Raw genomic sequence first — 10,703 nt, forward strand, 5'->3', positions numbered from 1 at the left:
TTATTTTACAATCATTATTCTACATATGAAAAAGATAACAGATTGAATGGCTGACCCAAGTTGATAGAACTAATTGATATTCAAATCATAACTCCAAACCACGTGGAATTTCCACAGATTGATATAGTTTTTCAATTAACTGGTTAAATGCAGAAGATTTTGTTAGATAAAAAACATACTTTTTTAGACAAGTTGAATATTATAATGATGGCTATTTCCTTATATTGTCCTCTTAAATATTTTAGGGGTCAATGTATTCTAATCATAATCTCCCATCTAGGAACAAAGAGAAACAAGGCAATTAAATCAAAATAGCATATCACTTGGGCAAAATTATATTTTATTAGTCCTTAGACAGCAGACCTACTATTATTGATATTTACCAAGCCTTTAGGACACTCGATAATTTCAAGACTTCCCTGCACATTTTGGTAGGTTGTTCTGTAATCACAGAGGTGTGCGATGTAATAGATGTTTGTTCTGCCTTTGAGTAACAAGCTCCTTACCAGAACTTTAACTAGAAGTTGAAGGAGTAAAAATGTGAATACAGGAAAGTCTAGATATCCTGCAATGAGGTTAGGAGACAGTAGGTATGGGATTAAGAGTGCAGGCTTTTAAGTTAAACATATATGAGTTCCTATCCCCACTCTTGTATATATGGGCAAAGTGATATTAGAAATTTTAATTACTTTCTCAAAGCTGCAATTTTTTCTAATAAAAATTAATAATAATATATAACTTTATGAAGGTTAAAGAACATATAAACAAGTACATAGAATTTGACTAATCACAACTGCTTTTCAAAGTATTATTAACATTATTAATTCCCTTCTCTCTTACTCTAAGTTCTATGTATTGTCATGAATACATACGTTCCTTTTGGATTTACCTGGAAACATATATAACCTAGGCTTACATAACAAAGAACAGTGTTTTGTTTTTTTTTTTAATTTAGAGCAAAAATATTGATGGAATTGAGACACTTTACATAATCTAAGTACTTTTATTTAGCTTACTTCTTAAAAAAAAATTGAGAAAGCTTGAACTTTCATTATAGGGCTTTAGTATAGTTGAAGCTCAGAGAGAACATCAAAGGGAAACACATGCCATATATACTTTATTTCCAGAGAGATGATATAGAGTCAGGCTTTGCAAATTATCCTAAATTTTCTAGGTTCCAGATTTTAGGATAATCTGGAACAAGAACTAAAATTCATTAAGTTAATTTTGCACTCAGACAGAATCTATAAGGCAACTTTCCTTACAGAGTTAAGTGATTTCCTTGAAATAAAGTTAAATAAAAGAATTTATGGCAAGCTTCTCTGTTTAAGAGACACAGATTAACACAATATATAATCCTTGGCTTTAATAAAAGATAGAACTGCTGTTCAAATAAATTTATCTTTATAAGGGAGAAGGAATATTAATAAATGTGGCTCAGTGAGGGGCTGAGATAATTATAATTATGCCTTCAGTTCTGTTGCATTCTGGTGATCTAAATTAATATAAGAATTGTAACTTAAGAGAGAGCCTAATGGGCACAAAGTCTTTTCATTCAGCTATTCTTCTCTGATATTATATGTCTTAAGCAAGCATTTGGCAGGTGCTAAATTGCAGTAAATTCACGATTGAATTCTCTAACAGGTACCTGCAGTAGTGATAATCTATTGCTCTGGTTAAAGTGTGAACCACGTACTTCAATCATTTATGACACAGGCACTATAGCCACAAAAAGAAAAAGCAAAAGGGGCAAATTTTCCCATGTAGTTATGATAGCAAATGGGGGTTGCAGAGGGCAAGCACTGTCCCAAGGTCAAATAATTCTGATTTTGAACTGTATCTCCATCTCTCTCAATCCTGCCTTCAATTGGAGTTCAAGGGAGGCCCACGGAAATCTATCCCTCCTCCAGTCCCAAACCTCCCAGCAGTCCCAGAAAAGGCTACTATTTGAACTCAGAACCTGCATTTCTTTTCAGTTCAGTTCAGTCGCTGAGTTGTGTCTGGCTCTTTGCGACCCCATGAATCGCAGAATGCCAGGCCTCCCTGTCCATCACCAACTCCCAGAGTCTACTCAAACCCATGTCCATCGAGTCGGTGATGCCATCCAGACATCTCATCCTCTGTTGTCCCCTTCTCCTCCTGCCCCCAATCCCTCGCACCTCAAGGTCTTTGCCAGTGAGTCAACTCTTCTCATGAGGTGGCCAAAGTACTGGAGTTTCAGCTTCAGCATCAGTCCTTCCAATGAACACCCAGGACTGTCTCCTCTAGGATGGACCGACTGGATCTCCTTGCAGTCCAAGGGACTCTCAAGAGTCTTCTCCAACACCACAGTTCATAAGCATCAATTCTTCAGTGCTCAGCTTTCTTCACAGTCCAACTCTTACATCCATACATGACCACTGGAAAAACCAAAGCCTTGACTAGATGGACCTTTGTTGGCAAAGTAATGTCTCTGCTTTTTAATATACTATCTAGGTTGGTCATAACTTTCCTTCCAAGGAGTAAGCGCCTTTTAATTTCATGGCTGCAGTCACCATCTGCAGTGATTTTAGAGCCCCCCAAAATAAAGTCTGACACTGTTTCCACTGTTTCCTCATCTATTTGCTGTGAAGTGATCGGACCAGATGTCATGATCTTAGTTTTCTGAATGTTGAGCTTTAAGCCAACTTTTCGCTCTCCTCTTTCACTTTCGTTTTTTTTTTCTTTTTCTTTTTTTCTTTATTAGTTGGAGGCTAATTACTTCACAACATTTCAGTGGGTTTTGTCATACATTGACATCCTCTTTCACTTTCAAGAGGCTTTTTAGTTCCTCTTCACTTTCTGCCATAAGGGTGGTGTCATCTGCATATCTGAGGTTATTGATTCCGCCAATCTTGATTCCAGCTTGTGCTTCTTCCAGCCCAGCGTTTCTCATGATGTACTCTGCATATAAGTTAAATAAGCAGGGTGACAATATACAGCCTTGACGTACTCCTTTTCCTATTTGGAACAAGTCTGTTGTTCCAAGTCCAGTTCTAACTGTTGCTTCCTGACCTGCATATAGGTTTCTAAAGAGGCAGGTCAGGTGGTCTGGTATTCCCATCTCTTTCAGAATTTTCCACAGTCTTTTTTTTAGAGACTATTTCTTTTAGAGACTATTAAAGTTGATCCTTCTATATTTAAGTCACCACTAGAAGCCTGAGCTTGTTAGGGCATCTCTTATCATATGCACTCTCATATTCGTTAGGCTGCATAATATCATCTGATTCAAAATCTTGTTCCTTCCATCATGTTCTCTGGAACTCAGTGTATATTATCAGCAAAACCTCATATCAACAGCTTCTCTCTATTTTTTTCTCTAATGAAGTGTATGTTCTCTTGAATATACTACTGAAGAAGACAGTCTCTGTGCTGGTGTATCTTTTCCAATACCCACCTACAGCTAAACCTAAAGGAGATGGTTCTTCCTCACTACTTATTGTCTCTTCCCTAAAGCAGAATAAAAAGACATTAAATTGCATACAACTGATACTTCATCTGTGCTCCTTTGAGGGTACCTCTCTTTATCCTGTGCATATATGCTTTTACCAAAGCGTTTTTTTGCACCTGGCTTGCAGTTCTTTTTCCACCCTGACTTTCTTCATTATTCTTGGTCCTTTTAAATAATTCACCTATGTCCCTGTGTCTCTCATCCTGTGTCCTCACTGCCAATGAATTTATTCTCATTCTCACCTCAACTGATCATTTTCATGGTCATTGACTAGACAGTATCTTTTCCAATATTATTGTACCCCATAATTGTCAGGGAATGTTTGACGGGAGGATTCCTACATGCTGTCTCTCATGAGTCCTTTGTCCCTCTTCAAGCGGAACAGCACGCTGCTCCCAGGGACTGAGGTCATTGTGTGAGGCAAGCATGAGTCTCCTTTAGTAAACATTCTCCTTAGGACAAAACAGCTTAATCTCCTTCCCCTTTCTTGAGATATGGATTGTCTCCTGACCTTGTGGTAACAGTTGCTGTACATTTGGTTTTCTGATCTCTATCATTCCCAAAAGAAGTTTCTTGTACTGCAGCCTATATATACTCATAGAAAAATCATTAAAGCACCTTTGTTCCATCAGAGCTTAGGTCCCCGGGTCTTTTTTGTCTCTCTCTCTCTCTCTTTCTCTCTTTCACTTTCTTATCGTCGACTCCGCACCACAAAGTTCCGGTCCATTAAAGGACCCCAACACATAATATTCATTCCAAGTATTTCAACTTATGGCACAGTCTTTCTAAGTCACCACTCATGCTTCAGACTCATGAAACCTACCAACTTTTCACTGTCCTTTGTGTTCTCTATTTCATCTACACCCATCTGGCTTTCATGAATCATCTCCATACTAAAATATCTTCAAATACAGTCAACTCTTTTTTTTTCCATTTATTTTTATTATTGGAGGCTAATTACTTTACAATATTGTAGTGGTTTTTGCCATACATTGACATGAATCAGCCATGGATTTACATGTATTCCCCATCCTGATCCCCCCTCCCTCCCCATCCCATCCCTCTGGGTCTTCCCAGTGCACCAGCCCTGAGCACTTGTCTCATGCATCCAACCTGGGCTGGTGATCTCTTTCACCCTTGATAGTATACTTGTTTCAATGCTGTTCTCTCAGAACATCCCACCCTTGCCTTCTCCCACAGAGTCTAAAAGTCTGTTCTGTACATCTGCAGACACAGTCAACTCTTGATTTCTTTCTTCCTCCATCACATTCTGCTGGCAAAGCCTAATTCTGTTATAGCCTACTCTGTTCCTACCGTACAGTCAAATCCAACAGCCTCACTTAACTAGAGCGACCTGACTGGACTCATCACACATCAATGTCTTAAATGTTCCCTGGAGACTCAATGCTGCCTGACATTCCTGTTTCATTTCTCTTGTCAGTCCTGTCTCCTCCTGTCTCTGCCAACTATTTCTTACTTTAGCAGATAAACTTTGTTCTCATTTTCCAGGAACAGAAAAGAAAAGAGAACTACAGCATGTTCCCATGATCAGATCTAGTGACATCCTCACAATATTTGAATCCAGAACTCTTATTGTTCCAGTTGTGATGGATAACATCACTTTGATCCTATCAAAGGAACTCATCCCTTATATACTTAATCCCATCCTCTCTCTTTCTCCAGAATCTACAGTCTTCCTCTCTTTTATATGTTTCCATTTAACAGACACATTGTGTTTATTCCTATATCCTCTTTCATGAGCCCCTCCATTTCTCTGTCCCTCTCACAGGAGGTGTCTATAGTCAGTATTCTCTTTATTCTCCTTCTATGACATCTTGACCTCTCTCATCAGCATTGTGTCCTCATTTGTCCTTTGGAATTACTATTGCATGTGTTACTAAGGCCTCCACACTGCCATCGCCTCAGCCATCGTCTCACCTTCTCAGTAACATCTGACGTAGTTGAACATATTCTCTACCTTGAATCATTTTTCTTAATGGTTTCTGAGACACTGTGCTTTTGTGGTCTGTCATGTACTGCTTTGGTCACTCTTTCCTGTGTCCTTTATTGACATCTCTTTTAACTCCCATCAGAATCCTGGGACAACCCCAGAGCTAAATATTCAAACTTCATCTACTTTGTATCTACACTGCCTCCCTTGGTGATCTCATTTAAGATTGTGATATTAAAAGTATCTTTGCCATACTCCATTTGATGACTCCAATGCACATGTTTAATCACATTTCCTCCATTTTTTTTCACATTGTCATATAACTACTTAATTGGCATAGTCACTTAGACTTCTAAAACAGGCATCTCAAGTATAGAGATTGCTCTGCCAGGAGGGAGGTTTGAAAATACCTGTGATTGTAGCAGGTATCTAAGACATCCCCCTTCAGCCTTCATAGGCCTCTATGAAACAATATATTATATTCTCAATGCTAAGATTAAATTGAGTTGAAATTTTGTCTTATGTGAAGAGATGATGACTATAATATTTTTTTGTCTGACACCTGACATTGGATGATAGAAGAACCCAATATAAGGCAAACTCATTGTTCTGATGGCACTCCCAAATCATTTTTGAGTTTAAATTTATTTTCTTGACAGAGTATTTAACATGGAATTAAAAATAAGTCATGCAGGCCTTACCCCTTGGTACAACTAAAATCTCCTAGATCTGACTCTACACCTGGAAAGAATGCATAGACAAACAATAAGCAATCAATGCAATGTTACTCTATTTCTATAATTGCTGGAGAACCATGACATATTGCATGGGTAGATAGATTCACTAGCAATGCCCGCCTGAATGTGTAATGAAGAGTGTGGATTTAAAGAACAGTAGAGTTGTTTGTTTTTTCTTCCTTACTATTCTTGAGTCACAGAATAATTACTTTTGGCAGCTTTTTCCATGTTTGTAAATGAGGTGATAACATTTGCCTATAAGGTTTCTGTGAAGATGAAGATACTATGTGCAAAGACCTAATTATGTTAATCATCATAACAGATGCTCAAAAATTTTAGTTTCCTTCCCTACTCCTGTGCATACTCATACAAGTTTGCTTAGTCTAGTACAACATACTTTCAAATGTCAGATAATTAGATAAAACTTGATACTTTTTAAGTCCTACACTGTCCTTTCTAACAATTGCAGCTTCTTGTTAATACAAGTTAGAAAAAGATAAAGGGAGTAAATAATAACTTTTACTAACCCAACAAAGTCAAAGTGTTAGCCACTCAGTCATGCCCGACTCTTTGTGACCCTAGGGACTATAGCTCACCCACCAGGCTCCTCTGTCCAAGGAAGTCTCCAGGCAAGAATAGTGGAGTGGGTTTCTATTTCCTTCTCCAGGGTTATCTTCCCAATTCGGGAATCAAACCCAAGTCTCCTGCATTGCAGCAAATTCTTTACTGTCTGAGCCACCAGGGAAACCCAACAAAGTTAAAAGACTTATTAAATAGAAAGTTATGTTCTAAGCTGGTTGAAGAGAATATACTGTGACTGAGGTGTGTGTGGATCACAGAATCCATTCTTACAAGTGTGTGTGAAAGTAGAAACTACTGAGATAGCACTTTGCCACAGTTATGTATGCATATCCCTAGAACTTCCCCATTTTTTCTTCCTAAGATTGTCTCAAGTTATCTTTCACTTTCAAAGTTAAAACCATAAACACTAGAGAGATCCTTTTTAGAGATGTAGATGTCAGCTGACAGAAAGATAATCACCACAGCTTTGTAAAAATGTTGCCATTGTGTGCCCATAAACTGCCCTAGCAAACTCATACACACTCCAAGGTGAGTTGATGCATGATGCACTCTAGTAACAATAACTGTAAAATACTGACTAGTGAACTGTGAGAGTTGGGTTGAGGATTCATCAGTGTTCTGGTTTGCTTGCATATATTAGTCATTTCTTATATCCTTATAAACTTAATGCACATTATTTAGCTTGTAGCTACACATTTTAGATAGTTGTTTTGGGGGTTTGATTATGTATTTTCACCTTGTCTGGTACATTTTACCAGCTGATATTGGATATGCTCATTTACAACTAATTTTCCCACAGGCTATAATAGGAAGAAAACAAAGTCTGTCATAATCCAAGACAGGGACACTCTGAACACCAGAGTAACAGAATTGCACAAACGAAATAGCCAATGTTTGTCTTTGGGTTTATCCTTATTTAAAATGTGCCCCTAAATTCCTTTTTCCTTCAGATGCTTGTGAATTACTGTCACTCTGTTGATGGGCCAAGAGAAAACTCGGTGAAAACATTGACTGAAGGGAGCCGTGATATCAACTTCAGGGGCCTGTCAGTCAGTATTCCACTTCACAAAGTACCAGGGTCCAAAGCGTGATTGATTTTTTTTCATTTTATTTAATTAATTTATTTTTTTCAGATAGCACAATCACCAAACACTGAAACCATTCACGTTGCTTTCTCTGTGCTAGCTGAATTATTAATCTTTCTGTCAAGTCTAATTCCTGAACCTCAGTTTAATTCTATTTCAGCAGCTGATGCCTCTATTAGCCTCACTGCACTTGAATTCTGATGCTCCTTTGGCCATAGGCTGTTGAGAAACTGTTTTTCGAGTACTTAGCAGAAAAGCTCTATGCTTTATTGACTCAAATTTTAATTTCAAATACTATTCTTACTGATCAAGTACTTGAAAAAAATGTTCTAAGAGGCTTTCCTCATGCACTGAAAGATTATTGCTAAATTTCATATATGTCCATGGACATAAGTATAAGAAATTCTTTCATTCTTTATACAACTTCATTCTTTATACCTCTTCTAGATTCCTGGGAATCATGGTCCTGAATGTGAAAAAATAATAACTTTAGGAAAGCTGATAGCAAGAAAAAAACTGATTTGTACAACAAAAAAGAAAGAAGAGAAACTAGGAACAGATTTCACTATTTCTGAATATTCCAAAAGCAAGTCAACCCCATAGACTACAGCAACCCCACAGACTACAGCATGCCAGGCTTCCTGGTCCAACACCAGCTCCCAGAGCTTGCTCAAACTCTTGTCCGAATCAGTGATGCCATCCAACGATCTCATCCTTTCTCATCCCCTTCACCTCCTGCTTTCAATCTTTCCCAGTATCAGGGTCTTTTGCAATAAGTCAGTTCTTCACATCAGCTGGCCAAAGTATTATACTTTCAGCTTCAGAGTCAGTCCTTCCAATGAATATTCAGGACTGATTTCCTTTAGGATGGGCTGGTTTAATCTCCTGGCCGTCCCAGCAGGGTGACAATATACAACCTTCACGTACCTCTTTCCCTATTTGTAACCAGTCTGTTCCACTCCCAGTTCTAACTGTTGCTTCTTGACCTGCATACAGATTTCTCAGGAGGAAGGTAAGGTGGTCTGGTATTCCCATCACTTTAAGAATTTTCCAGTCACACAGTCAACGGCTTTGGTGTGTCAATAAAGCAGAAGTAGATAGTTTTCTGGAACTCTCTTGCTTTTTCTGTGATCCAATGGATGTTGGCAAATTGATCTCAGGTTCCTCTGCCTTTTTAAAATCCAACTAGAACATCTGGAAGTTCACAGTTCATGTACTGTTGAAGCCTCGCTTGGAGAATTTTGAGCATTACTTTGCTAGCATGTGAGATGAGTGCAATTGTGTAGTAGTTTGAACATTCTTTGGCATTACCTTCTTTGAAACTGGTTGAAAACTGACCTTTTCCAGTCCTGTGGCCATTGCTGAGTTTTCCAAATTTGTTGACATATTGACTGCATCACTTTCACAGCATCATCTTTTAGGTTTTGAAATAGCTCAACTGGAATTTCATCATCTCCACTAGCTTTGTTTGTAGTGATGCTTCCCTCTTGACTTTGCATTCCAGGATGTCTTTCTTTAGGCGAGTGATCACACCACCATGGTTATCTGGGTCATGAAGATCTTTTTTGTATAGTTCTTCTGTGTATTCTTGCCACCATTTCTTAATATCTTCTGCTTCTGTTAGGCCTATACTGTTTCTGTCCTTTATTGTGCCCATCTTTCCTTGAAATATTCCCTTCATTTCTCTAATTTCCTTGAAGAGATCTCTAGTCTTTCCCATTCTATTATTTTCCTCTATTTCTTTGCATTGCTGAGGAAGGCTTTCTTATCTCCTTGATATCTTTGGAACTCTGCATTCAAATAGATATACCTTTCCTTTTATCCTTTACTTTTCACTTCTCATATTTTCTCAGCTTTTTGTAAGGCCCCCTCAGACAACCATTTTGCCTTTTTGCATTTCTTTTTTGGGGGGATGGTCTTGATCACTGCCTTCTCTACAAGGTCACTAACCTCCATCCATAGTTCTTCAGGCATGTTCTCTATCAGGTCTAATCTCTCTAACCTATTTCCAGAATCAAATTAAAATATAAATTTCATGTTTAAGTGAGAATATGACAAATCCAAAAATTAAGAAAACATAATGTAAGTAAAAGATCAATAGAACTGAATGACATGATTTTATACTTTGAGATTGCCTCACTACTTCAGCACGCACATTATTTATGACAGTGCTATATACTGAACCAATCAATTAAAAAGCCCTAATACTTACTAGTGTGTCGTCACCAATAGTAACATAATGCTGAATTGCATGGAACAATGGTGCTTCAGAAAAAAGTTTTCTACAGTGTTGCTGAGTACATGAATCAATAAAGCATACTGCTATATTGTTTGGGGAAAATTATAGCAAAATTACCAGTATCTTTTCTAGTCTAGTCTCTTGATGAATAACACTTATATAAATATCCTTAAAGTTATTTACTCCAGTCCCTCTCCTTCAGTGAGAGAATGTATAATTCTTTACCATAAAGGTCATCCAATTTTTGCAGAAACCTAATGCAAAGAGAATTTCTTATAATGACTTTTTTTTTATAGCTCATACTGCTACTCAAAGGCAATGCCAAAGAATGCGCAAAGTACCACACAATTGCACTCATCTCACATGCTAGCAAAGTAATGCTCAAAATTCTCCAAGCCAGGCTTCAACAGTAGGTGAACTGAGAACTTCCAGATGTTCAAGCTGGATTTAGAAAAGGCAGAGGAACTAGAGATCAAATTGCCAATATCCATTTGATCATCAAAAAAACAGGAGCGTTCCAGAAAACCATCTACTTCTGCTTTATTGACAATGCTAAAGCCTTTGACTGTGTGGATCACAACAAACTTTAGAAAATTCTTAAAGAGATTTCCATCTCTTTACCTGCCACTTTACCAGACCA

The sequence above is a fragment of the Cervus elaphus genome, chromosome 11, assembly GCF_910594005.1.
Source record: "Cervus elaphus chromosome 11, mCerEla1.1, whole genome shotgun sequence".
Taxonomy (NCBI): domain Eukaryota; kingdom Metazoa; phylum Chordata; class Mammalia; order Artiodactyla; family Cervidae; genus Cervus; species Cervus elaphus.